General features: G+C 46.7%; 1 protein-coding gene across 4 annotated transcripts in view; it reads right to left on the minus strand.

The window, feature by feature from the left end:
- The window catches only part of LOC144098506 (cubilin-like), a 247,792-nt gene that overhangs the window by 71,182 nt on the left and 149,176 nt on the right, over window positions 1-27,434 (minus strand). Inside the window, exon 2 of one of the 4 annotated variants that reach the window (XM_077631196.1) lies at window positions 3,159-3,209. The exons of the other annotated variants lie outside the window; for them this stretch is intronic. The gene's annotated coding sequence lies outside the window, so the exon portion shown is untranslated. The remainder of the gene's footprint in view (window positions 1-3,158; window positions 3,210-27,434) is intronic. 4 annotated transcript variants of the gene reach the window in all.

The following is a 27,434-nucleotide window of genomic DNA, read 5'->3' on the forward strand; positions in this document are numbered from 1 at the left end:
AATAGGGTATCATCCTAGTCCTACTGAAACGCGTTGGGATATTACCCGAGCAGTGCCGACATAACTGCACAGAGGATCTATATGAAGCCGCATTTGCGAAATGGGAGCCAAGGGAAGAACAAAAAAAAAGTGCTGCGAAGACAACTGCAACAACAGAAGAATAGTAAGTGCGTACCAAACGAAGATGAGCAAGGCGGAAAGAAAAAGGAAGCACTGGAACGCTACCTTGCTGAAAGAATTGGGAACGCGTTGAGAATACGAGCGTGCACACAGAACTTAATATTAGCAAAGCGATTCAAGCTAGTACCTAAACCAAACCAACTTCTATGTTGCAGGGTACAAGAAGAGGCGGAATAGTGCGGTTGGGGGGGGGGGGGGGGGGGGCACCCGAAATGAACCCTCTGACCCCGCGGCGTTTCTGTTCGCAAGCGGTCTGTGTACACGTAATGCTTGCTTCTATCTTTAAAACGGGTCGCTTAATTTTTTAAGATTTCATTTTCCCAGTTCATGGCCGGGCGCCTTTGTGAGAGGCAGGCATTTCCTGCGACCTGAACGAGCTCTTGTCCAGAGACAAATAGAGGAGTAGCTCGCTTTGCTCTGCTTGTTCTGTTTACTTGAAAATAAAACAACAAGTAAAATCATAACGCGTAATGCCCTTGTTGCTTAGTGTGTGTTCACGTGTGCACAGGGTTTCCAAGCTTGCTTGCCACCCGTTCCGAGGCCGGAATACATGGACGGAGTGGCTCTACGGTCGGTGGTTTCCCCGTGGCCAAACGACCCTCGGGAGACAAGACACACGGACTCCCCTGAGACCTTCGCGACATAGCGGTAGTGAATATTCGTTTCGTGAAGCATTCGCCTAGTGCCCCTTGGAGTGCAGTTTTCTTTTCTTCACTTGCAGTCATGTCGTTTTTGATGTTTTTATTTCGTCGTGGAAAAGCTATAACTATGCGCGAGGCGGGTACCTTGTCAGGCCGCCGAATAAAAAGATAAAATAACCAAAAACACGAGGCCGCAAGAAAGAAGTGAGACGACAGAAACTAAAGATACCATAAATACAGCAGTATACACGTAAGCGAAACGACCTTAGAAGTTATAATGACTGATGGCTTTGCTGCGCAAATTATACTTTCGCCTGACACAAATAAAGAACCATGGTGAACCTCTGTGCATACATCGAGCAGGCGGGCCTGATGTCCCGCTCGCGTCCCGCCAGGTAGCCACGCCTAGACGAGCACGCCCCGCGTGCATTACACTTGGACACGAGACGCGTGCGGTTCGTGAATACAGTGCATGTTTGTTTGCTTGTACATAGCTGTAGAGGCCGCCCGCGGGTAGCACTGCACCGAACTGTGCCTGAACAATTGCTCGCGAGCTGCGTTATCTCTTTACCTTTTCTAGTGTGATTATTTGTGTCGAAACAGTGTATGCAGTCGTGCCCCGGTAATACGACCCCCGTTAATATAGAACACTCGAATCATGGACAATATTTCTGGGGACCAAATTTTTCATTGCATGTGTACCTCGTTAATATGGAAACTCGCTGTTCGGAAAATGGACAGGTTGAAAATGTACAGAGCCCATTGGGACACATGCATTCTTTCCCGTCAAATACGGATAGCGGTGTTCCGCCTCTTGTATTTTGAGTCCAGAGCACCGCCGAAATTCAGTGGGAAAGTACAAATGTCGTAGTAATGACCTTTTTGTGTGCTGTCTCACGCTTCATAGTGGCAAAGAACATGGGCAGCTTAATATATGATTTTAATGACAACGGCGTTCAGAACAATGCAACTGGAGCTTCCGAGATTGCAAAGTGAAAACTGGCACAGAAGCAGTCCGTAATCATAAAGCGTTGCTTTTTTTTTCAGAATATTTTTTTTCTTCGTCATTTGTTATTGCGGACCACTCGCTTTCTGAACACTTCGTGTCCACATTAACGAGGCGTTACTGTAGAGCTCTACCCTGTGCTTTCTCGCTATCGCCTTCATCCGTACTGCCGCTACCTATCATCTCCCTGTCCCTTTTACTTCCGCTGACCGCAGCTCGTGAGTTTAATATAGTAGATAGTGATTACCGCCGCCCCCAGCATCTTTTCATTCAGTTTTTATTTTCATTTTGCATATTTGTATTTATCTTTATTTTATAATGAATAATCACTACAGCTTCCACTACGCGTGGTACATTTACAAACAAGTTTAAACAGGGTGATGCATGCCGCAGCATGCAGTTTTAGCTGTGGCATGTCCCGTCAGACTTCAAATTCACGTTTTTCTAACCCAGCTAATTTCAAATTCAGATTTCTTTAACCCTTACAAATTTTTTTTAGACAGTCTATAAACTTTCCATAGACTTCTGTCTATAATGTCTATAAACTGTCTATAGACAAACTATAGATAACTGTCTATAGGTAATACAGACTTCATAGACAGTCTATAGATGATCAATAAATTTATGGTCATACACTTTCCTAGACTTTTGTCTAAAGACAGTCTACAGAGTACTTAATAGACAAAAAGAAATATCTATAGGAAGGAAATAGAGTTTATAAGAAGTCTATAGACTGTCTATAGACCATTTTTGTAAGGTACACGGATGCGAACAGCAACCAAAAATTTCTGCTGCCTATTTTTGCTTGTTTGCCCGCAAATTATTTTTATACCGGTTCTCTATGGGAGATTTTAGCTTTAGTCTATAGATGCAAGCAGCTTCAACCCTGTGCCTTGTCAAGATGAAAATCTCCTAGCTGCATAACTTGACCACGCTAGCTTAACGCAGTCGTGAAAATCAGACAAGCTCTGTTGATGCTGGCATATCAGCCTCAGGCCCGCGAATCTAGTGCCGCACTGAAAAAAAAATTGCCTCTCGGGAGCCCAATACGGTTTCGCCTCACCAAGCAGGCTAAAGTTTTGTACAATTATTGCGAACCGACGCTGTATTGTATGCCCCGGGTGACATTTGCTTTAGGCACTGATCCCGAGTGTTAATATTTTTTTTCCCTCACGCCCTGCTCCGTACGTGCTATCTGCTTGTACTTCTTCCTCTATTTATCTCCCTTTCCACTCCTGTTTAACTCCCTCGTCACTTTGTTTTCACTGCCTTGCCCCACGGAGTGGTCCAGGAGCCCCCCTTTAGGGAGTTTTCGTGAGTCGCCGGCTTACCTGCGACCGACGTAACTTGCGGCGCGCAGGAGGGAGGGCAGCAGTTGCTGACTACGTCACCGGAGGGGGAGAGGGAGAGAAAGAGAGAGGGCGCGTGTTTACTATTCGGTAAGGGGTCCGGATCGTGCAGCGGCAACTGAAATGCGTACGCCAGCGGCAACAGGTGGAGCAAGCCCCCGATGCCCTGACAAGAACGCCTCACCACGAGAATGATTGACATCCCCTTTCGATCATTACGTATATATCATAACACTCGTGCAAAGGCGTGGTTTCTGATCTGAGAGTTTATGGAACTGTAGGAACTCTTGTTTTCTTCTTTTTTACTTCCGAAATATTTGCAGTGAGACAGTGATATTGAGGCATCGCACTCTGACATCACTGCTCTGTAATTTGAAACCAACCGGTTTTTGATCAGATTTATTTATATGATTAATTTTGTTATCAGGTATCATTGTCACATTGTCAGTTCATTCCTCATCAGAATATTTATCAGTTCATTGTCGCATACGTAATCAATTTAAATTGTCAAAGCGTGCCACAAAAATTAGCAGAACAAAATAAATTTCATGAAACCTCCTATGTTCTTCTGGATTTTGGCTTCGTTTCTAACCGACGTTGTTTCATCAAGATGCCAAAAAAAAAAGCAATGGCTTGCTTTTTGTTTAGATTATTCTAATGTGGCGCAACTGAATAGAGAGAAAAAGAAAACTGGAGCAAGTAAACTGACAACAAGCCCCTTTGAGAACCGGCGAACCGTGCCGTAAGTGCCATCCTTCATTCCCATATTGTGCACTGCAACTGATTTGTTTCAAAGATTACTGCGTCTCACTTTCAAGGTACGTTTACATAGATTGCCCAACGCGTGCAGAGCGCCATATAAGCCTTCACAGCAGAACGGCATCCACATTCATGTGTACGAAAATAACCATGCAGTGAGAGCTGGTATAATCGGCGTCACCGATTAGCGCATTTCGGCTTCCGCGAAAGCTCGAGTCGTGTGACGTTATCTCTTTTGCGCTTCGCCCAAAGTATACACCCGCTCAACAACTGGGCACTAAAGAGGAGGCCGGGAAGAAAGATGCTTCAGCAACAGTCAGTTCGGCGGTGGAGGACAACCCTGCGGTCATATAATTAATACGCGTTCAGAGCATGGGTGGCAGCTACAAAGAACAGACGCGAGTAGAACTTCTCTGACAAGACTTTCCACCGCAGCCAGAGTTTGTCACCGGCGTTTCTCTGGGTTGGGCCCACTGACAATATCTAGTCCGGGCAGCCTGGTCCCAAGCCTTATACGAGCACGTCTTATCACCGCGAGCTACAGCAATTACGACGACTGCCTCTGAATTCACCAGAACATAAAGAAGGCGGTGCAGAGAACACAGCAATTGCCCCGCAGCGTCCCGAGCGTGAGTAGATATGAACAGCCATACGGAGAAGAGACGACCACAGGGCGAGGGAGAAAGAGACCACAGCTACAGTAACGACTATACCCCATTCCGCCAGGGAACAGTGCACACAAGGGAACGAGAGAGACGACGGTGCAAGCGCCGCTGACTCGGAGTTGAAAGGTTTATCGCTAGCACGGGAGATGTGCTGCGCCTGAAAACAGAATGAACACAGAAGCGAAGCCGGCGGGCTTTCCATCTTGTTACGCTTACTGCGTCCATCACCGAGCCACTGCCGCCAACGAGGCAGTAGCGGGAGCGAGTCGGCCCGCTCTCGTGGTTTCTGCATCGATCGGTCGTTCACGGCAGGTTCTTCCGAGTTAGACGCCGCTCTTCTTTCCCCCTCGTTGGTTCTGGTGTTGTTCGTTACGCCGACTTATCGACAGGAGATGCAAGGGGAGGGGTAGTAAATAAAAACAAGGTTGGGAGCAGCGAGTACTGGGCCATCCGGGTTCTCTAACCGGGACCGGCGTGCCTCTCGTCTGCCACTCTGCGGGTCAGCTCCGAGACCAACACGCACACTGCTTTGGTCTCTCTACCTCTCTGTGACGCACACTGTGCTTTTGTGCATCAGTGCGTGTGACGTGGAGGTAAAGCCTGAATGTGTTACAGCGGCGCCGAGGCGTGCACACGAACACACTGCGCTTGGAATTTCCGGTTGCGCCTCTATGTGTGTGTGTGTGTGGGGGGGGGGGGGGTCAGGTGCGTGTGCGCTGGAATAGAAGCAGTGACCGATCAGAAGAGTTCGAGTGTTGTGTGAGTACCGACGCAAACACAGGCGCACGAGTACATACACACTGCCGGTGTGCGTACTATGCCAATATATCAACTTTTTGGCTGATTACCTCGGGTGCCTGTTGCGCATGCGCTGAATTCTCGGTTCTTGTTTGTATTTTTGCCTTCATAATATATATATAAAAAAATTAGTTGTGAGACAGCGCTTGTGTTGTGCGCTTTCTTCGTCCTTTGTCCTTCTTCGTGCTTTTTTCTTCCAAAAAGATGCTTATGTATTTTGCTTTCGTCATTCCGTTTCTACAGCGACGTTTTTTTCTTCTTTCTTTCACAGCAGGAGCCAAAGAAAGAACGGCAACGAGCAAGGCGCAGCCCGCGCGCACAGAACAACGGCTCGGAATCTAAAGTTTGGCTTGTTCAGCGACTCATTTTGCTAAGTATTATGCCTGATCAGGTACTAACCACTGTTCAAATATAACCAATTTAAGGACGAGAAATAAAATTTAGAGGGACACTCAATTACCTTTTGTGTTGGCAATGCGGTAGCATTAAAACGCTGTTGGTGTTTTTTCGTTAGTGACGTCACTGCAAGTCTGGTGGCGTCATTATCCTCCAGCCAATGAGAATTGTCCTATTTGTTCACGTCACCTCCCAGCAGCCAATAGGAGAATTTTATGACTGACAAAAGAACTTTTTTCCAAATAGGCGTTAAACGCTGTCGCAATTATAACCATGTGTAAAGAATGTAGTGCGGAGAGGAATTAACCAGTGGATTCCAGGAGACAGAAGGCGTAGCCGGAAATGGGGATGGGGGGGGGGGGGGGGGGCGGGGTTGCAGAGAGCCAGGCGGGCGGAGGTGATGGGGTAGTGTGAGGAGACAGCTGTAACAAGAATTGCCCTATAAGGAAGTAAAAAAAATGATGGTTGATTTTGTAGTTAGGTCAAAGGCGAATTAGGTGCGCTAGCAATGCATGATCACTGCTTTCCAAGGTATCTTGATTTTGCATTGCTTATCGCGGTTATGCTTTGTTGCTCATGATATTGCTAGGTCATTGAAGTTGTACGTCAAGTGTATTACGCGCGTTGTGTTTGTTTGCATGACATAGATGAAGCACAGTAGATACATGGCGCAATGTTTATTACGAGGTACATAGAGGGCAGGTCGATGGGTTTCTGCAAACACACAGCGAACAGGGAGAGCGAGGCGTCAGAGAGCTTGCCAACGTTTTGACACGAGGGCTTGTCTTCATCTGGGACTCCTTCTCGAAACATTGGCAAGCTCCCTGAGGCTCCCCCTCGCCTGTTCACTTGATTCTTATTACGGTCGTTCCATGCACGCGTATCAGTCACGCATTTCGTTCTGCAGAAAATGCGTCATTGTGAACGGAAAACTGGGCGGCCCACCTGGCACGTGGGTCACGTGACATTTTGCGACGTCATGACAACCTGCCAATCGTGGCAGGTGGCAAACATCTGTTAACTACGCTGTAACCATATTATTGGGTGTAAACAGAAGCAAATATATGTGTGCAGGTTGCTCCCAACCCGGTGGGCAGGTTGCCACCTGCCAAGGGTAATTCGCGTTTAGATTTTATGGTGACCACAGCTGGCGCAGGACATGGTTTGCTTAAAATCAGTAAGAGAGGCCTTCGTCCTTTAGTGGGCGTAGATGTAGGGCGATGATGATGATGATGTCTGGCCAGGAAAATTTTCGTCAAGCTATCTACTAACACGCACACACACTCATTCGGCGTCAAGCAACTTCTCTTCCGTATTTCCTGCTTCCTCTTTTTCTAGGGTCCCTTTTTATGCGGGTATAACCATACACAGTAGCGAGGCCGGCGAAATGTGGACGCCCGGCAGCCAGTTCGGCTTATTGATCTCCCCCCCCTCCCCCACCACGGTTGAATGTCCGCGCCGTCTTTCTTTTAGACCCAGTGACGACGGGGCGCGCACAGATAAGGTACGGCTGTGCGGCCGTTGGTTCCCCTGCTATGTAGCGAGAGAAAGGTATAGCGTCCGTTACTTTTTTACTCGGTGCAGACGGGGACACTGACTCGAACGGCTTTTCGGCTGAGCGAGGGCTTTGTATTGCGGCAAGACTCGGCTAGTGGCCGCAATCGATGGAGGTAGGACACCGCGTTTAACTGAGCGGATCTGGCTAGCGAGAATGTCGCGCAGAGCGCACGGTATCATCTGAGAAGGCGGGGTAACATTAGCACAAAGAGTAAAAAATAAAGGATGAATAGGTTCTTAAAAAACTAATTTTAGCTTTTTCATCATTTATACTCCAGACGCATAAAGGTCACACTGCAGAAGGACTGAAGACATTTATTGAGCAACGCAGCTTTATAAATAAGAATTTCATGGAAGGTAATTAAATATGTTCGTATTTTAACAAAACTGGAAAAAAAAGATTGAAAATTGTTTTTTTTTATTCATGTGGTGTTAAAAGGAGGTGTTGGTTTGTGATAGCGGTGCCGGCTACGGCTTATCCCATAATTAAAGGAACCTGCGGTGAACTAGCGACACAAAGTTCAAGAAAACACAGCTACTACACACACAATTCACAATAAAGATAATACAATGCACACGCAAGAAATGATAACTTGGAGGAGAAAATATATAAGCAATAATATGTCCCAATCACCGTAAACGGTATAGAATACAAAAATACAATAAATTAAAGAGAAGCAATGAGCAACAACAATCACTCTAAGAGCATAATGCATAGGACACATGACAGCAATACAAATAAATTGATTGTCCAGACACCCATATTCATGTAACGCCGCTTAAAGTAGCCAGATCAGCCCGTGAATACTTGTGCTACGAAAACTGTGCGTCCGTATGCACGCTTGCGATGTGTTCGCAATGACGTGAACCCGTCTGGATAATAAGTGATTCTTAATGAATACAGGCCCTTGCCTCTTTAGATCAGCTGTCATGAGCTCTGACGTTAATGACCGCTTGCTCGAGAGCAACAGGTCTGCCAGCCGCTGCGCAATGCACCTTGTAGCATGACGTTCTCTACCATTGCCGCTTGTAACTTCGAATAACAATGCGTGCTGTTACCGAGCAGAAGGTCATATTTTCCTGATGTTGCAAGACATCCCGCAGACGACAGCGGGAACTAGCATAGCGATGCCGAAGCGAATCTTCAGCAATCATGGTCATCATCAATGTCGTAATGAGACGATATGAGTTCAGTGCAGGACAGATGCATCAACCGGCGGCGACGTCCTTTGATTCCTGGTGTGTGGCGAAGGCAGTCACGTCACTGCTGCGAATTCGCAATCCTCATCACTCTATCTATTTCCCAGTTGCCGCCAATCAGTATATGTTCCTTCCTTCGGTATACATTCAGACACCAAAAAAGGGACAGCCCAGGGGTTTCGAATTTTGGTGATTACGTGTTTTCACCATGTCCATTTTCTGTTTATAATTATAATTTCAGCTAATTATAGAGTTTCAGATACGAATTGGGGAGAGGAAAAATAGATGCCAACGTTGCCCCTAGCGTGGCTAAATAAAACTTTTTTTTTACAGAAATTACCGAGCCCGAACAAAGCTTACGTCTAAAATGACGCGTTTATGGAAAACTGCGTTCAGAAAACGTGCTGTCTATCTCGAGCTGCGACTTGCGGTGTGAAATAAATTTCGTGGAAGAAATTATTTTCGCAATCCCACACGGTATGCAACCGAAGACAAAAACCACGCAGAATAAAATAACCACTTGTGGCGCTTAAATGATCGATGGGCGATGTTAACGAGAATAAAGAAATTACAAGGTGCGCAAGATTACATGCTTGAAGGGTTTAATGCAAATATTTTACACCCGATATTTGCTTGCTGCAAAGCAGTGTGTATATGGGCTTAAAGAAAATTGACAGCGCAAAGAGGCAAGAAAGATAACAAACAGGAACACAGAAAAAACCGGCCATTTTATGATTATCTACCCGGTCCAAACCGTTCTCACTACTAAAGCCCTAACCAAACACCAAGACGAACACACAAACAAACAAGACCACGACAGATTGGTTGCGCTTTAATCTCTTTGCAACCAGCATGTTTTCTTCATGTTTATTTAGCCCTGCAGTAATGAGTGATGTGGCAACTAGCCGAAGTTGGAACTTTGTTTTCTGCTAATTTCTTCGAGCTTACACAACTGAAGCGCACGGTAATTCACTAAACGGGTATTCTCGCTGGCTTTGTTGAGCAGCATCAGACGCAGGCAGATAAATTATCCGGAAAACGCTTCGTTTGGCTGCGGCCAGGCATTTACCTCATCTAGGAAACATGAGCTCCAGTTTAAAGAGCCCACTGTCAAAAACCGGGCACAAAATTTCAACACACTCCGAAAAACCAAAATCTCTGATACGACACCCCTTTAAGTTCTTCCGAAACGTTTCCTTCTTTTTCTGTCGTCTGAAAACCCGAAAATTGCTTTTAAGGATCGGGTGCCTCAAATTTCAAGCTCGTTTATCAGAAATCGTTGAGGACGCGCTGTTAGAAAACAGTAAAAAAAAATGTGGAAAAATAAATAACCGGTAGACGGGCGCAAACAACGTACTTCGAAGAGGGAGCTTAAATGGCCGGCCACACGACGGAGGAGCTGGCTGACCGTCGAAAGAAGCAGCACAGTTCGATCGTCCGTGTGTGTGCTGCAATCGAAAATGGCCGTTGTCGAAAGCGCGATGCCACGTAGGGAACATTTCCCTTCCGCTGTTCCTCTGGCGTGGTCGAATCGATCGATTTGTTCGTCGCCAGCCGCCGGGTCTCCCTAATCGGGAGCCTCGGACGTGCTTCTCGGCTTATGCTACACGGTGCCGAGGCTTATCCGCTTGGTTCAGCCCCGATAGTGGCCTCCGCGGGATTCTATGGGGCACAGCGTCCGTTACAGCGCTCTCTCCCTTACCCCTAAGATAAGGCCTCTCTTTCTGCGACGTGACTTTCTTGTTGTCGGTTACAGCTCTGTTCGTGTTCCACGTCTCCGCGATGTAGCCTCTCTCGTAACATTGCTCCCGCTGGAACGCTGGTCCGCTCGCGTCATCGCTCGCGCAATCTCCCTAACTCACCTACCATGTCAATCAATCAATCAATCAATCAATCAATCAATCAATCAATCAATCAATCAATCAATCAATCAATCAATCAATCAATCAATCAATCAATAAATCAATCAATCAATCAGATTCTTTGTTCAATGCTCGCAGTTTATGACTGATAGTTTACACTGACACTGCAACAATTTTCTTTTTTTTATCCAGGTTTGCTGGAGTGCCTTCGAGTACCATAAGACAACAAGCACGATAAAAGAACACACGTGCACGCGTGGCTCAATCCCGGAGAATAAAATGAAGAAATTGTGTAAGCACACCAAGAATTTGTGTCCAGTCATGATCGCCTTTTTATGGTGTCAAGTATTCAGACACTCGTCACGACGGCGGCCCAGCTTAAACTCTTAACGCATCAAGGCAGTGTTCGTGAAATAAAAGAAACAATTGCAAAAGAAGAAAAACTCAAGCCGGAATGACTCCAGCCTGCGCGAGCTAACGTCCAGTGAAAAAGAAAAAAAAAAGTGAATCGCTTCTTCGAAATACTATTTACGTCCATGTTGGTGGGCGTAGTTTTATTCACTCGGACCAGGCCTCAAACTAAAGGCAATCATGCTTGCCTAAACTTGGCTATTCAAGACAGAAATGCTGTACTCAGAAGGTAATTGAAGCCTTGATCAACCTCGTCAGACAAAATGATAGACGCGTTGTGAGCAAGCCTCACTTCTTCGGTGCAGAAAACATTTTATAATCTTCATATCTGGCTTTACTATATTGCCAAATGGAAAAGATCACAAAAGCTGTATCGAACAACAACAGACTTCACAGAAACAAGTGAATTCCGATATATTTCTCTTAACAGTGCAAAAACCTTTACGCCAGAATGAGAAGAGTAGATAAAATGCTCACCGGCAAAAGCACGTCCAAAAGTGCACCATGCCGTAAGGAATAGGCGCGGAGAGAACTAAGAGGAGCATTAGGAGTGACCTTTTGTCGCACCCCTCAATGCCAACAGCGGAAATTAGGAAGCCCAGCGTGTGCTTTCACGACCGTATCAACAACACTTCCGCTAACTGACGCACCGTGGCTCCAAATTTCGCTTGGCGTGGTTGAGTGAGTGGCAAGTGCGCAATCGTGAATGGACTCGAACAGCGTGGCTCGTTCATAGTGCTTCCGGTCGCACTGCCGGTACAAGTCCATTAATCTCACTTTGAAAAGGTCACCGACGTCGGAGAGCAGCATCCCAGCAGCCAGTGACCGCTGGTCTTCCCTTCTTCCCTCGGAAAACCTTACCCGAGAATGTCACACGGCCTCCATAGAAGGACAGTTTCGCGCGTAGTACTACCCCCAGCCATGCAGGAAACCCAAGCCGATGGCACTGTGAAACGAACAGAGATAGGGAGTCGTCATGCGCCCCTGAGTCGGGACACAACAGCGAGATGCACGAGCACGGCAGACGTCAGCGTTCTGCTGCCGCGGCCGTCGCTGACGCGTGTACACAAGCGACGTCTTGTTTGCCGATCCCATCAGCCGAGAGGAGGCGCTAGCAGCAGGGACGGGGGTGGCATCGTCGGCGAAATGCGATGCGCGAAGCCAAGCCACGACAGCTTGAACCCCGTCTGTTCCTGTTCTTCGTTCGTTTGAGGTTGTTTGCTTTGTCTTCTGCCTCGTGGAGGAACTGCTCTGATTCCAGCGCGCCACCCGTGTTCGCTCACCCGTTCCAGCGGGACCTTCTTCGTCGCTGGTTGTCTTGCTGATTTTGTGTTGCGGCACTACCGGCGCCGTGGATAGCAGCGGTGGTGGAGGGGCGGCCGTAACTCTCGGCGGCGCCTAATCAGTGCCAGCGGGGATGATTGGTTTTGAGATGCGCGACGGCAAGGAGAGGGATAGGAGAGGGATCGCTTTGTGTTTGCCCTCCTTTCTGCTCGCATGGCGCTTCTTTTCTGTTTACCTTTCTCTCGATGCAACGGCGCTGAACCGGCTTTCAAAGGAAAAAAAAATCTTGCGAATATGTCAGTATCTATGAATTTTCTTTGAGGAATTCTTGCACGGCTCTCCGTTGTTGGGCAGGAACACGAAAAAGAGTCCTCGAGCTAAAGACGCATTTCTGTACTTTGTTTGGCTTTTTTCACAGCGCAAGCTGTTAGAGCTCTGTTGCAGGAGTAACTGGCATTCGGCCGTTCATTAGCGAGAAATTAGAGGAACTTCCTGCTGCGCTGTGAGCAGAAAGAGGAGGGGAGGACAGCAAAGATGAGACGTTCTCTCGCTCCCTCTTCCCTAATGCCGCATTGAGGTTATGGAAAGACGGCGTAATCCGCGCAAATGGCATAAAATTGCTGGAACTCTTCAAGCACATTTCTCTTTTAATGCGATAGCTGCAAAAGCCTCACCGGGAAAGAAATGTGTCGTCTGTCATAAAGTTCGTTCATTGGCTGGAGGGAAATGACAGCACCAGAACAGAAGTGACTTCACTTCCGGTAAAGGAAACAGCTTATAATGATATCGCTTTGCGAACACATGGTAATTTGGTTCGATGGCTATTGGCTTCCGTCATGTATGCGAATACCGAAGGTATTTAGGTGCCTCTGTGAATTTTTTCTTCTTTTTACCACCACCCTCTACTGTGACACCTTTCACGGACTTGCTTTGTCGTGCTTGCTGCAGAACGCATTTCTCTACTTCTCATTCTTTTACGCCCACCTCATCCCTCTCCCCCAGTGCAGGGTAGCCAACCGGAAAATTTTACTGCTTTTTACTGCTTTAAAACTTTCCTGCCTTTCCTCTACCACTTTTATCTTTCTCACGGACTTGAAGCTTGCACAGACTCGAAATACCAACCTTACTTGCACCATCCGGCTTCTCAGTGAAGATGGCGAGACGCGTTACCACAAGCTGCGCTGATGGCGCCTGATGGTGGACGACCACCTGTTGCATGTGAAGCGGTTCGGCGGCCGACCTCCCACGCGGTTGCCAGTGTTGCTAAAAGAGCTGCGGTCACAGGTGTTTTGCTGCTGACATGAGGCTCCCACAGCGGGACACCCTGGTCGGAGGAAGACGTACGCACGCGAATCAGGGCTATGCTCGTGGCCTAACATGCTAACCGACGTCAAGGAACACGTTGCAACCTGCCAGAAAGGCGAACACTGAAAGGTGTGTACACGAGGACCAAAGGCGCTGCTGTGGAGTTTTCCGGCACCTCTTTTACCTGTATAACTAGTCGATATAGAATGCATGGGCCCGTTTCCCTAAACTGGCGACGGTAACATGTACGTTTTGGGGTCACGGTTGGACGGGGTAGGCCCGGCTGCGTGACAGATGTGAGAAAAGGCGTCCTGCCGCTGGTAACTGAGAACGGCGAACCATTTGCTGCGCCATGCTTCGAAATGTTGGCAGTGTAAGTGGCAGCAGGCTCAAAGCGTTTTCACTTCGTTTGGGATGGACAAGCATAGGAGGTCAGTATGCCTTCTTGAGACCTGAACAGCGCGAGGATGACGACGGACGAAGGAACAACAATGCACACAAGGCGCTCACTCACAGCTGACGTCAACTGAACGAACCCGTGAAATAAGAATAGACATGCGCCGCACGAGGAAAAGGTGCGAGTCATCGTTCCGACATCTATCACATAACGCAAGTATAAAAGAAGAAAGGAAAACAAGGAACGCTCAGCGGTTTTCCCTTTTTTCAACCTGGTGGCGTCGTCTTCGGCCGAAGCACCGTACGCACTACGGGACGTTCCACGAAACTCCTGCCATGCTTCCGGGGCCCTCACCAAGATATTCGCCGTTTGGGCTCCGTGACATGCCACCTAGAAGACCTAACAGAGTATTGACAGCGGGGTGACCACCGCATCTTCCCGGAGCACGTCTCCCACATGGAACCGCATGTCTCCGACATGCACACGAACACTAACGTGTGGTCAGCGCTCTCCACTTCACCGACCATTTTCTCGTCCCGTCCTCTCCCCTGACGGCCCAACGTGGGCAGTGGATACGGGATCCCGTTACTGTACCGACGTTGTCGCTCTTTCCCTATAACATGGTTGACTTGCTGTTTTGTCTTGCAGCTGTTTTTATTCGTGCTGTGTTTATGCTTGTGCCTGTACCTTTATGTAATAATTCCGCCATGTGGCTGATATTGCTGCTTTGTTCTCTTTTAATTTGTTTCATTTCATTATCTTCTACCTATGCCATGGTTTCGATTTCTTCACCATAGTAATGCGACTTGCTTCTTTATGCTTCTAGTTCGCTTTTGTTATTGTCATATTTCATTTGTCTTGTTCATTCTTTGTACTCCTGGTGTAGTGACAGATGCTAATTTTTTTATTTATCGCTTTCCCTTGTCACTTTAAAAGTGCTCTACTAACATTCCTTGAATATTGTACTCATCATTTACGTGTCCTTCTTGTAACATACTGAAATGAAATTCGAAGTACTGTTAAATAAGTAAAATAGTATTTGCCCCCCCCCCCCCTCTACTTTGTATTGTAATGTATTTGCATTGTGTTTCTGTGCATCTCTACTACTTATTATTTGTTTATCCTTCCAATGTGTGCCAGCAGCACCAAAGCTTTCGCTGTTCCTGAGTTCATTCACTGGTTAATTGATAGTTGATGGATGGGTTAGTTGACTGATTGGTTTTAATTGATTGATTGATTGATTGATGTTCTTATTCGTAAGCAGCCCAGCGTATCAACGCATTCGAATATATGAAGAACAAAACCGCACACAGCCAGAAGACCTGTGTTGTGTCGCCCCAACATAAGTGACGAGTGCACGCGCTGTTTTTTCGACATGCCCACAAATTTGCACCGCCTAGCGAAACTAGCCGCTCTTGTCTAGCGATGCGTGCCAAGACAGCGCCGTCTCAAGAAGCACAAGAGGTCGCTGCAGCATGCGAGAAGCTGCCCTTCTGTTTAAGACGCCCTGAGGCACGCCGCTGCAGCATCCTCTTCATTTTCGAAGTGGAGGGTGAAAAAAAAATGAAAGAAAAAACACGCGAGCGAACGGCCGCTTACATACTGTCGAGGTGAGCCGCAAAAGCTGCGTCATCCGGGAAAGAAGCAATCGAGCTGGCGGCGGTACTCGGTACACAACTGCCGAAGCTCATCGCCCAGGGAGGGAGCAGCTGTTCTGGGCACGGATAAACAAACAGCACTCGACTCACGCGGCCGGCGCATCGGCGAGGCGAAGCGATAGTTGTTTTCTTTGTTGCCCTTTTAAATTTTTTCGTTCGGTTGATTATACCCGTCACGTCAGGCAATGTCTCACCGCATGAGCATCCGAGGAGCCGCGAAATTTTTCCGCTTGGATAGTTTCGGGCGCAGTCTTGTGGACAGAGCTTTTTGGTTGTGAAATTTTAGTTTTTCACGTTCTCATGCGAATGCCCTTGGTTTCTGGTACTAAAATATAAAGTGAAGTTCACAGCTTCGTATGCGGACGATCTGTTTCTGGGGCTTTCGCTTCTCGCGGGCGATGAGCTGTGAAAGTGGCTAGCAAGCCTGGCCAGTTTATTTGAAGTGTAAACCGCCCGGTTAGTGTGTAACCGCTTGGTTTTCGTCTGTTTTCGAAGCTGGTGGAAGTCAGACAGTTGGTCACATGCTTGAATGACGAAGATAGCACAGCAGACAACAGAGTGTTTTCACCTATTGCTCCTGTTAAAATACGCCCGTTTGTAATAGTATACGTACTCAACATAGGCTTATAATCTGTCGTTGGGGATTCAGAGAGGATGAGAGATAACATGTAAAAAGAAAAAAAACAGGAAAGGTAAGCAGAAATGGATTTCAGCTGGCAGCCTGGAGCAGAGGAGAGGGAAGGAAGGATAAAGGGGAAGGTACTATAGTGAGATACATATTGGCACAGCGAGATAGACATCGATGATTGTGCGAAACGTGTAAGAACAGTGCACGAAACGAGCGCATTGCGGAAAAAAAATGTGCATTTGGTGCTTACTGATCCGAATTAAGGGGCAGGTGCGCCAAAAGTGAAACAGCACGCGAGCCTGTTGTCACGCGTGCGTATTCGCTGCATGCAAGCGCCAACCGCATCCGCCGCTAGAGAGCGTCGCGATAATTTTCCCACCGCTCGCTGTGTTCTGTTTTAGTTAATATTTTTTTGTAATTTTCGGACAGTTTGCTTCTGGACAGCTCGACTAGCCGTTTTTTTTACTATTCAGAGCCTGACCACATCTGCATAATGTGCGGAAGTTTCCTCACTCTCAAAACGCCGTTCGATTTGGCTGTGTATATACCCACTACTACGACGAGAATGCGAGGCGCATATGGGTTTGTTCTCACAATTACGTCTAGACATTTCAGCGAACGATGAGGATGCGAACCCACACTCGAAGCAAAAAGTATTAAAAGTGGCACGAGCGTAAGTTTTCACGCCGTAACTGTGTTGTCATAACTTTTAGCGCTTAATAGGCCCACCATTAATACCTGAGTAAATGTGTTGTCACAACTTTTAGTGCTTAAAAGGCCCACCCTTACTACCTCATAGGCTAATTCAAAACGCGCCATAAGTAAATTCGGTGCACGTACGGCTAAACCATTCGTGATGAAAACTGTGCAGGACTTAGTCCCAAGTTGTACGTTTAGGCCTAGACTGTGAAGCGTGGGACAAATACTTCGAAGGACAAGCCACCGACCCCAGAGACAGCGTTCGCGATAGAGCATGCATATATACAGGGTGTTCCAGCTAAACTGGACCAAGATATTAAAAAAGAACATAGCCGTTCTTTGGAACTGAAATCACGTGGATGCTGTTAGGGTTTACCTAAGTTTCAGTACAATGTTCTAGCTCGTCTTGCATGAATAATTATACGAGATAAATTGAATAATTTTTTTAAAATACAGCTTGAAACGTTCAGCCGTCAATAGGAAAGTTGTGGATCTCCAAAAATAATGCCCAACGCAGGCACTTCCAACGAGATACACTTAGCGTGGCCGTTCTAATTTGAGAAAAACGAAAGCCAGCGGAGTTTAAAAAATACCACGTGACAGCGCGCTCCGTGCGCCTGAATGTTCCGCGATTATAGCGCTCTCCTACGTGATTTGTAAAAAAAAAAAAACATCGCCAGCGCCGCGCCTTCTCTTCGCTTACGAGAAAGGGCTTCTATCTTTGCTCGGCTCTGAAGTTACCGGCGGCGGCTAACGACGCAATGTGCAATCTGCTAGCGTGAGAGTGCAATTATCGCCGCACAAACGGGGGCCGGCTTTATTTTTCAACTGGCGCCAGAACCCACTGGCGTTTATCTTGGAACCAAGCACATTGCGAAGCTCTGTGTGTGCAGCATGAAAAACGTGAAGCGAGAGATGTTTTTTACAAAGCAATTTACCTCGACTAATTATTCAAATAGGACGGTACAAAAATGGTACTGTAACTTTAATAAACCTTAAAAACATCCACGCGATTTCATTTCTGAAGAACGCATAAGTTTTTTTCAAAATCTTGGTCCAAGTTAGCTGGGACACCCTGTATATATAGGAGGCTGAACGCGACGAAGAAGGGTCTGACTCAGAGGAGGCCCCCAGACAGCTAGCAGCCTCCAGCAGCCTTCATTCTGAGGAAACCACTTAGGGCTGGAAAAAACGCAGGCACGCCTATGGCCAGACACAAGTGCGTGCGCACCTCTATATAACCTCGCCTCAATGCCCACGCCACCTCACTCAGTGCTTAGGAAGCTCACACAGGCGTGAAGAAGAGAGTAGAGAGAAGCCATCTTTCAGGGTCTCCTGGGTTGCCACGGTCCTTGTATGCCGAAGCAAGGCGCTCGCAAAGGCGAGCGGGCAGAGGCGGGTGTTCTGTTTTCCGGGCGTCTCGGACTGAGGTCCGTCCCCCTTCCCCTGCCGTGATCGATACCGGCCTGCTAAAGATATCTTTTCGGGATGACAAATTTCCGAATGGGAACGCTGCTTCGCCGACGCCCAGAGCTTTCACCTCCCACACCCGCACTCTTTCCTCTCACCTGTATTTCCCCTCTCTGCCTCTTCTCTCCCTTCCCCCTGTCTCACACACACAGACTGCCTGTTGTCTTTCGGTGCTGCAGAAGCGATGCGCTGCTTGTGAGGCTCGGCTCGCACACATAAACACAAAGCGTCTCATTCGCAACAGCAGCAGCGCGACTGCGGCGAGCCGTTTCTTTCTAGGGATCGGCACCGAATGCCAGCGATAGTGGGTTAGCCTGGCACAGAAAGGGAACAGGAAAAAAATAAGGAAGAAGGGAACGAATGTGAGGAGTTGAAGTAGTCGTAGGGAGTGCCAAAGGAGGAAGAGATTTGTTACCGAGTGGGAAGAAAAATGACTTTGACGCGCCGTGCGAAAGGAGATCGCGACGCGTCTCTGTTGCGCAGGCGTTGCGCGAGTTGTGGAACTCTGCACGGAATCAGGTCTCCAGCGGTTTCTTGCGACTCTTACTGATTTGCTAGATTGTTGCACAGGAAGAGTTTGAAACCTCCTTTTTTTGGCTTCTTGACTGTCTCAGAACAGAACGCGCTGGGTTGCGTCAGGTTACGCTGAACGGTGCTCAGGTGGCGACGTGCGTGTTGCTTGAACTGTTTTGGTAACGCAAAGCGAAAAGCGAACACAAATGACCAAAGAAAGAAAATTCAGCAAAACTGCTGCTGAAAGTGTAGAGAAAAAGTAGGATTGTATGCATTCAGAATCTTCGAGTTCCAGCTTCGGAAAGTAGTGATATCTCTGTTCAGTTCTGGTTGTTTTATTTCGCCGAGCAGAGAAGCAGAGATGCCTCCTCCGTACATCGCATTACGACAGAAGGTCTCCACTCACTCACTCACTCACTCACTCACTCACTCACTCACTCACTCACTCACTCACTCACTCACTCACTCACTCACTCACTCACTCACTCACTCACTCACTCACTCACTCACTCACTCACTCACTCACTCACTCACTCACTCACTCACTCACTCACTCACTCACTCACTCACTCACTCACTCACTCACTCACTCACTCACTCACTCACTCACTCACTCACTCACTCACTCACTCACTCACTCACTCACTCACTCACTCACTCACTCACTCACTCACAAGAACATTTGTAAAGTTTGGTTTTCCTCACAAAGTGTCAGCGTGTAAAGCTGCACGCTTTACAGGATGCGTTCGCAAGTGTTCACTCATCTTGGCTAAAAAAGTGCTGATATTGCGTTTAAGTATCAAATACTTTTGTTCTTTATGATTGTTTTGCTCGATTTTGAGCAATTTGGTTCTTTCAAAAAAAATGGCGAAAAAGTGAGATGGTTATTTTTTAATGATGTCTGCTTTTGTCGTTTCAGTATAAAAACATTATATTTGAGAGCTCCAGGTGCGTTCTTGAATGACTAGGAACACGATAAAATGAGAAAGAAAATTGCACTAATGATACTTAGAGCCCACGACTGTTCAGTGCGCTCCAGTGTTGGTCCATGAGCATCAAACTATTAGAGATTTCTAGCACAGAAAGGCAAGATAAAAAACAATAAATTGGCTCCAAATCGTCCTCTTCAGTGTTTCGCTAGTTTGTCGCTTTGTTGTCGAAATCCTTTTTTTCCCTCTATCTCAACTTCATTATACAATTTAGTTTTGAACTGAACAGTTTATAAACACTGGAACTCGTAGAATGCCACCCAAACAGTCGCTTCGGCTCATAATTATTGCTATCATATTGTTGCTATTATTATTATTTTCTTGCGGGCTTTAAAACGGCACGTCTTCACTTGATATTTGAGTCGGAAAGCTCCAACGTCTGAGAAGTAGATATTATTTTTCTGATGCTCTTGTTTTAGTTTTGTTTTGTATATTTTTTCTCAAGTAATGATCCCATGTCTAAGAAGTTAAGCGGAACCGGCGTCTCCAATCTCATTTCCTCGCCGACAAAGGCATCGTGCGCGGTTCCGACAGTTGGAAGGCATGTCTTCTTTCGGCGCCCGTTATGTTTATTGAACCGATGCCCGGGAGCGTTCACATCGAAAGTCGAAAACTAAGGACGTGACCTGCCTGATCCAGAGAGCCCGCTGCAACCGAGAATTATACCGGCGTCGCCAGTTTCAGTCAGAAAACTCTGCGAGGGCAACTTCTCTCGAATTCGAGCGTTTGAAAGACGGAGTGAAAGTTATTCACGTTGTATACGCCAGGATTTTTACGCAAAACGCATTACATGCCGTACATTCCTGCGTAGAGTATGTGATGATAGGCTGTACATGTTATGCAGCAGAGCTTGAAAAAAAAAAGATATGACGAAGAAGACGAAGCAGTAGTAGACGAAGGAGAGCATAGCCCCCAGCATAATGCGTGGCGTTTCTACAGGTATAGGATGATAGGTTGTAACGTTATGCTGGAGAATTAGAACAAAAAAGATGATGACGACGAAGATGAAGCAGTAGGCAGACGAAGAAGGTAGCCCCCAATAGAATACGTGGAGTTTATAGGTATATGACGATAGACTAGGAACGTTATGCAGAGAGCTTGAAAAAAAAGGCTTAGAAGTAGTAGACAGGAGAAAACAGCCCCTGATAGAATACGTGGGGTTTCTATGCTTCCGTCCTTCGCGCTGGCTTTCTTTCTTCAACAGGATGATAGGCTGTATATGTTATTCCGGGGAACTTCAAAAAAAAAGACGATGATGAAGAGGAAGCAGTAGCAGACGCCATCGCTTTTAAGGCGCGACAACAACAACAAGGAGATATCCTCCGATGGAATACATGGTGCTTCTATCCACGTTCAGAGTAAATGCATTCCTGCAGAATTTTCACAGAACTTAGCATGTGTAAAGACATTTGGTTTTGTCCCTGTCCGTTTCCCCTTCCGGCTGGCACATGCGATAAGCGATATCTACAGCACCACAGCCAGCGCCCCAGCTCTAAGACGGAACCTTTAAGAAAGCGCGCGGCCAGCATACGCGCCGCTGGCTGCGTGGAGCAACGATCGATAATGTCGCGAGGCGGCGGAGGCACATACGTACGCCGTCCCGGAGCTCCCCAATTAGCAGCTGCGCTACGCGGTTCCACTCGTTCTTTCTCCGGGCCATTTCTGCTCGCTTTATTTCTTTCCTTTTCTCCCTCGCCCTCTCCGCACTCCGGCTTTGAACACGACCAGTCCCCCGACCACGTGTTCGCGGGCGGCCCTTAATTACGACGCGGACTTCAACGGCGGTGCTTCGCTCGCCTCGTAATAAATAGCTCTCGTCGGAAAACCAGTGCGACGGTTATAGAAAAACAGCGGTTGCGTCGCGGGACACTGCTTTCGTAGGCTGGCCGCGCTCTCTCGACAGAGAGCACGGATGCTTTGGGCAATTAGTAAGTCTCACGAGTCTGACAAGATGACGACGCGTGATAAGCGAAAGAAAAAGAAATGATGGGTGATTTATTGGTAATAATTTCAGTGCGAAAATGAACGAATACGTACCGATAGGCATCGGCCGCGCCATCTGGGGCCGGTCGTATTCTCAGTCCTCCTTTGACGCAGAGATTTTTCTCCATGACTAGCGCCTCTGGCAATCATGAAATCATGATTGCTTGTGATTCATGATAAAAATCAGAATAGGCAACGCGAAAACGGCAAAAGAAGCTTTGCAACGAAAGGTAGGCTGAAACCCCGGCTGCTCTTGAGCAAAGTTTTGATTGGGGGGTAGATGAAATGCTAATAACGCATTTAAGGCTTGCTTGAAGAACGCCAAGCGGGAGTGGCCAGGTGGGGTTGGAGGAAGAGGTAAATGAATATGAACAAAAATTAGTAGACAAAGAGGAAGCTAGCCTCGACAGCATAAAGCAAACATCAAAAATTATCGTCTATAATTGATCAGAAATCTGTGGCAGCGATTATCGACTGATGTGCGCGTGTCTTGATAAAGTTAAACAAGGAAGAGGTTCGCATTATAAAAAAACACCTAGTGAATTTACTAATAGGTTAGCGAACTGTCCTCTCGAAAAAAGTCGAAATGCACAAATATCTGGGCGTTACGCTCCCCGATAAACCTACTTGTACATACGTTCTCTCTCTTGGACAAGATCGTTCATTCCGATAATTTTGCTAACAAACTGGAACGTGCTGGAATGGAACGTGCTGGAATGTAATTACAGCATTTCTTAGGAATATTTTGGTACTGATTCTGTGTTCTCTGATCTTTGATTTGTTATACATTGTCGGTTAATTGCTTGTCATTTGCTTCAAAGCCCCTCTTGCTCGGGCGAAAACTTTGGCTGTGTGTGTGTGTGTGTGTGTGTGCGTGTGCGTTTGTGCCTGTGTTCATGCGTGCGGTGCGTGCACGCGCCCGTATGCCAGGAAAAAATATAAGTGCAGTAAACAAGGACTGAGCGGCTTCAAAATGAATGCGTTTTGCAACAAGAACCGCAGTCACCGAAGAGTTCTTGAAGATCCTGACACTGTATATTCAAGAGCGAAAAAGAATATAAACGCTTTATGTGGAAAGTGTGGCTGCATTCCGATGCAGCTACTCATGAATGAAGAGTGCTGTTTTCCAAAGCTAGAGGTCACCAAGCTGGTGCACAGCATAGTCCCCCCCCCCCCCCCCTCGAAAAAAAAAGCACTTTTCGAAGGTGTGCATTTACACAATGAATCTAGGGCTGTAGGTCAGAATAGCTTACTTCATGATGCAAGAGTAACTATTCGCCTCGCTGTAAATATAAATCGCTGTGCATTTCTTGATATTGTAGGACATTCGCGTATCCAGCGTCACGCTTTTGTAAAAATAATTCTACAGAAGGCATATGATAAACCTGAAGCTTGTCGTGCTACGTTGTGTCCTTGCGGTAACAAAACTCCAGACGTACGCTTAGCGTTTGATATGCGCAAATATTATGACGTCACTAATTCTACGTTATAAATATACAAAAACTAAAATGAAAGTAAGTATGCGCAAGGAATTCAAGGGGACCACAATATACCAAATAATTCAGAAAAATTTAGTAACAAACATATAACGAAGAGAAATCAAAATCTTGCAACAATTTCTTATTGATAAACATTTATTGAAATGCTTTTCTTTCTCTGATATATTTCGCCGCAAGAACGAAATATTCTATCTCTCGTTCTCCAGCCTCAGGCAGGCATGAAAGAACAACTGGCAGCAGCTTTGAATATGGCTGCTTTCCATAGAAAATTCCACGAGAGATCCGTCTAAACCTGTCACACCAAAACTGAGAAGATGAAGAAAAACAGATGAAAAATTCTACCGATACAAGTAAAAGATATCGCAGAATACGCTAGGAGGTCTACAGGCGGAAAAAAAATTGTAAGGTGATAAAAAAAGTGAAAATAATACCAAGTAATTTCATTTCCAGCACTAAAAGAACTAAACGATGTGTAACACACGTCATGTTTCACGAGATCCGACAGTTTCTCGGCGTAAGATGAGAAAAAAATGTCAAAAAAAGAAGAGAAGTAGTTGTTCTCGTTCTTTTCTCTTTTTTGTGTGTGTGTGGCCTCCGGTAGGCGGCTTCTTCTTCCCAGCCCTCCACCGAAAGTCTGCCGGAGATTCAGATAGATGCCTTCTTTCTTCACTTATGCCTGCAAATATTTTTTTTTACACTTCGTCATTTCTCGTGGCTTACTTCGCTTTATATTTGAAGGCTGCGACTTGACCTGTCTGAGGTGTTCCTTTTTTCTTCTTCTTTTACACTTAGCCAATTTCTTCGCTCCCTTTCCTTCTCTTGCCCTTCAAGTCTCATCCTGTTCCCGGGGCGTTGCCATGGGGATTTATTGAAATTGTTCCCTCTCTCTTTCGCCGTCACCCATCCGGCCGCATGATCTCGAAACCCAATCGAAGTGAAGGGAGTCGACTGAGGCGATGCGTGCATATTTCGTTCCAGTTCATAACGTACAGGGCGGAGCGTTAGAGAGGGAAAAGAACCGGAAGGAAGAAGGAACGCGGGACCACGCAGCCAGACGTTAGGCACGTATACAGTGGCACGATAAGCGTGTTCAATGCTCTGCGTGGCTACTAAGAAGTGTGCAGTGCCCTGAAATCTAGGCCTGTAGCCACGAGTCGAATCTGCAAAAGCTAATTTTTTCGCTCATAGAAGTCTGGTCAGGAACCACAACAGCTGTGGTACTTAAGTCTATTACTCGGCTAATCGCAGTCACGGGTCGTACCATGAAACGATTAATTGTCCAATTTATTGTCTTGTTCACCAGCAAGAAATGTCGTTCGTCGGCACTTGTTTGAAAGACGGGAGTGACCAATGGCAAAGAGGCAAGATAATAGATCGGGAAAGGATTGTGCACCAAACAGGGCCCCTGTCCTCTGAGCGCAATTGATGGCGGCAGTGGTGGTGGTAGTGGTTTTATTAAAAATAATAGTAAAAAGGAAGAAAAAGATTTTTGCTAGCCCCGGCATCTGCCATCGATACTGAAGCACCTGAGCTGGGGCAGCGGAAATAAAGGACAGCAGGCAGAATGGAGAAATGAAATGAAAGAGGTGAGGGGACAGGAATAGAGGACAGGGGGAGAAGTAATATGTACAAACTATTTACACAATAAGAAATGTGTCCAGGTTGTGCGCGTGATTAGTTCATTTTAGAGGAATTAAATCACACACGCGCACAGCACTGTGTTGGTTACAACTAGAGTGGGGCGTCCAGTTATTAATCGTTCAAGGTAGAACTCGCGGAGCGTTCGGTCACTGCGTGTAACTACCTGACGCGGCAGTGGGAGATAGTTGTTTTCCTTGGATCATATTCTACTCAAATCGCTCACCGCAGTGACTGGTAGGAGTTAGTGATAAAGAGGGCGTGGCACCGACGATTCAGTCCATGAAGGAGGAAAAAAGGAATTATTACGGAATATAAAGGGAATACAATAGTTATATACGATCGGCTAAGATCTACGAGTGTTGAACTCAAATGAACAACTAACGCTACCATACGTTTGACAGTACTGCACGGTTTTTCTACTGAGACTATGCACAACAATCTTAGAGCTTCCTACTCTTTCTTCAGTAGGTATTTCTTTATAACGACTGTAGGAAATACAGCAGTTTTCCAGATAAAGAGAAAAGGCAGTTCTTGGGAAACGCCGCATCAGGAAACGGGGGAACGTACTTACACGCGTACTCGAAATGTTTATTTCCTGCTTGACGCAATAACCTGTCTTTCTCGTACGACGCTCCTTCACATTCCCAAATCCGCAGAGACCCGTCTTTCTGTATAGTGTTTGCGTCTGCGAAACAATATTGAGCTCCAGTATAGCCTGAAAAAATTAGGTTCCGTGCACTCAACTGCTGCTCGGATCATTCAGAATGCATGGAGCTGTTTATACAATCAACCTGATCTTGCGACACACACACGTTGAACATCAGAACGGCAAGTTGGAGCTATGGTACCGAAAATAGAAATATTTCTCAACGGTGCCTTAACTTCGTTGCAAGGTAAGCTAAGCTTGAAGTTCTTTTGTATTCACCCTACGTCTTGGTTGTCGCCGTTGCACGAATAAACTTTTTTTTTTCTGCGGGTATTTCTTTCGCAAGCTTATCAACACTCGCTTCCTAGTCACCCTGGTGCCTTTCTCGGTTTATTTTGTTGTACTATGACACCTGTGCTGTTGTTTCTTATATCTGGTGCTTTCTTTTTCTGGATCTTGACGATAAGCTCTACAAGAGAAAAAACAAGAGCATAAGACACCCTTTTCCAGTTATTTATCACTGCGGTGACCATATTAATAAAGTAAACGATGCCGCCAAGAAAAGGGACTTTTTTTTTTAAAGAAAAGCCACCATTTCGGCCTGAATACAGAGCAGCGACTGTAAGAAGAAATAAATAGGAGAACATTTACTGGCAAAGACCGCAACAGCCAAACCACGATAAAGAAAGCCAAACCCCTTCAACGCGGCATCTAATCAGGCGAGCGTACATTTAAGAGGTCAGTGCTGCTGGCACGTGTGCAGAAAAACAACCAAACCGGGCGTGCGATATCGCATCGACGGAGACCACTTACATGGATTCACGACTCACTCCCCAAGAAAAACACACACGCAGGCAACGCATATAACTGGCCAGCAGAGCAGGGGAAGCAGAGGGGGTCCTGTTCCCGCCCTGGCGAATCCCAAGAGGCCGCCGACGTCTTTCCACCCCTTTATCGTTTCCTCTCATTTTTTTTTCTCCTCCCCCGTCTCGTTCACAAAGGGTAACCACCTACCCCAAATAGAAAGGAATGCCTATTCCTTTCCTATTCTATTTCCATCCGCGGTTTCCCATCTCATCTAATCCGGCCTCCGTGTGACAATCCGGAGCTCGTCGATTTTCGCGAGGCGAAAAGCGGTCGTGGACGTCTTCGCGACCGCGGCTGGACATTGAGGACGCCAAAGGCAAGAACCCGGCGAGGCCAGAACCCCGGGAGCCCGCGAAGAAACCAAAAAAAAAGGACACGGAGAAGAATGCGGAGGCCAACAAAGAAAAAAAAAGAGAGAGAAGTCCAGCTCTCTGTGATTGATATTGATCGCCGAGGCGGCGACTGAAGCCATGTTACAACGTCTCCGCAATGTTTTTTTTCTTTTACCCACTTAGCTTCCACTTCGGTTTCTATATCCTGCTTCTCTTGATTCTCCCAACAGCGCAAAGTCGTTTTGATGCCTTCATTGGAACCGACAATCTTGTCGAATTAGCGAGTGCTTCAGCGCTTCATCTCTATACGTTTACGTCATCGTTTTCCGCCAGCGAAACTGCAGGCTGTGTTGAATAAAAGTGGGGGAAAAAATACTCCAGAGCTCCTCCACGATAGGCGAGCGTTTTTCAAGCGCCAGGACCGCTGAAAAGCCTGGCACAAAGACAGTGTTGCTCTAGATCGAAAAGACTCATAATACATTGGGCTGGCATTGCTAAGAAGCAGAGCGCGGACCCTGTTATTTTTGCTTCCTTTAAACTTCCACGTCTCTTTGCGCTTGTGCTGAAATGAATTTAAGCGGCGTCTTTTGCGACACTGAGATATGTCAACGCGTCATGAATAGCGTGTTTAAGATTGACCGACCTAAAATGGCTGCGAAACCTTTCAACAGAGCGATCAACATTCGTCTATCTCCTCTG

The sequence above is a fragment of the Amblyomma americanum genome, chromosome 7 (assembly GCF_052857255.1).
Source record: "Amblyomma americanum isolate KBUSLIRL-KWMA chromosome 7, ASM5285725v1, whole genome shotgun sequence".
In the NCBI taxonomy this organism is placed as follows: Eukaryota; Metazoa; Arthropoda; class Arachnida; order Ixodida; family Ixodidae; genus Amblyomma; species Amblyomma americanum.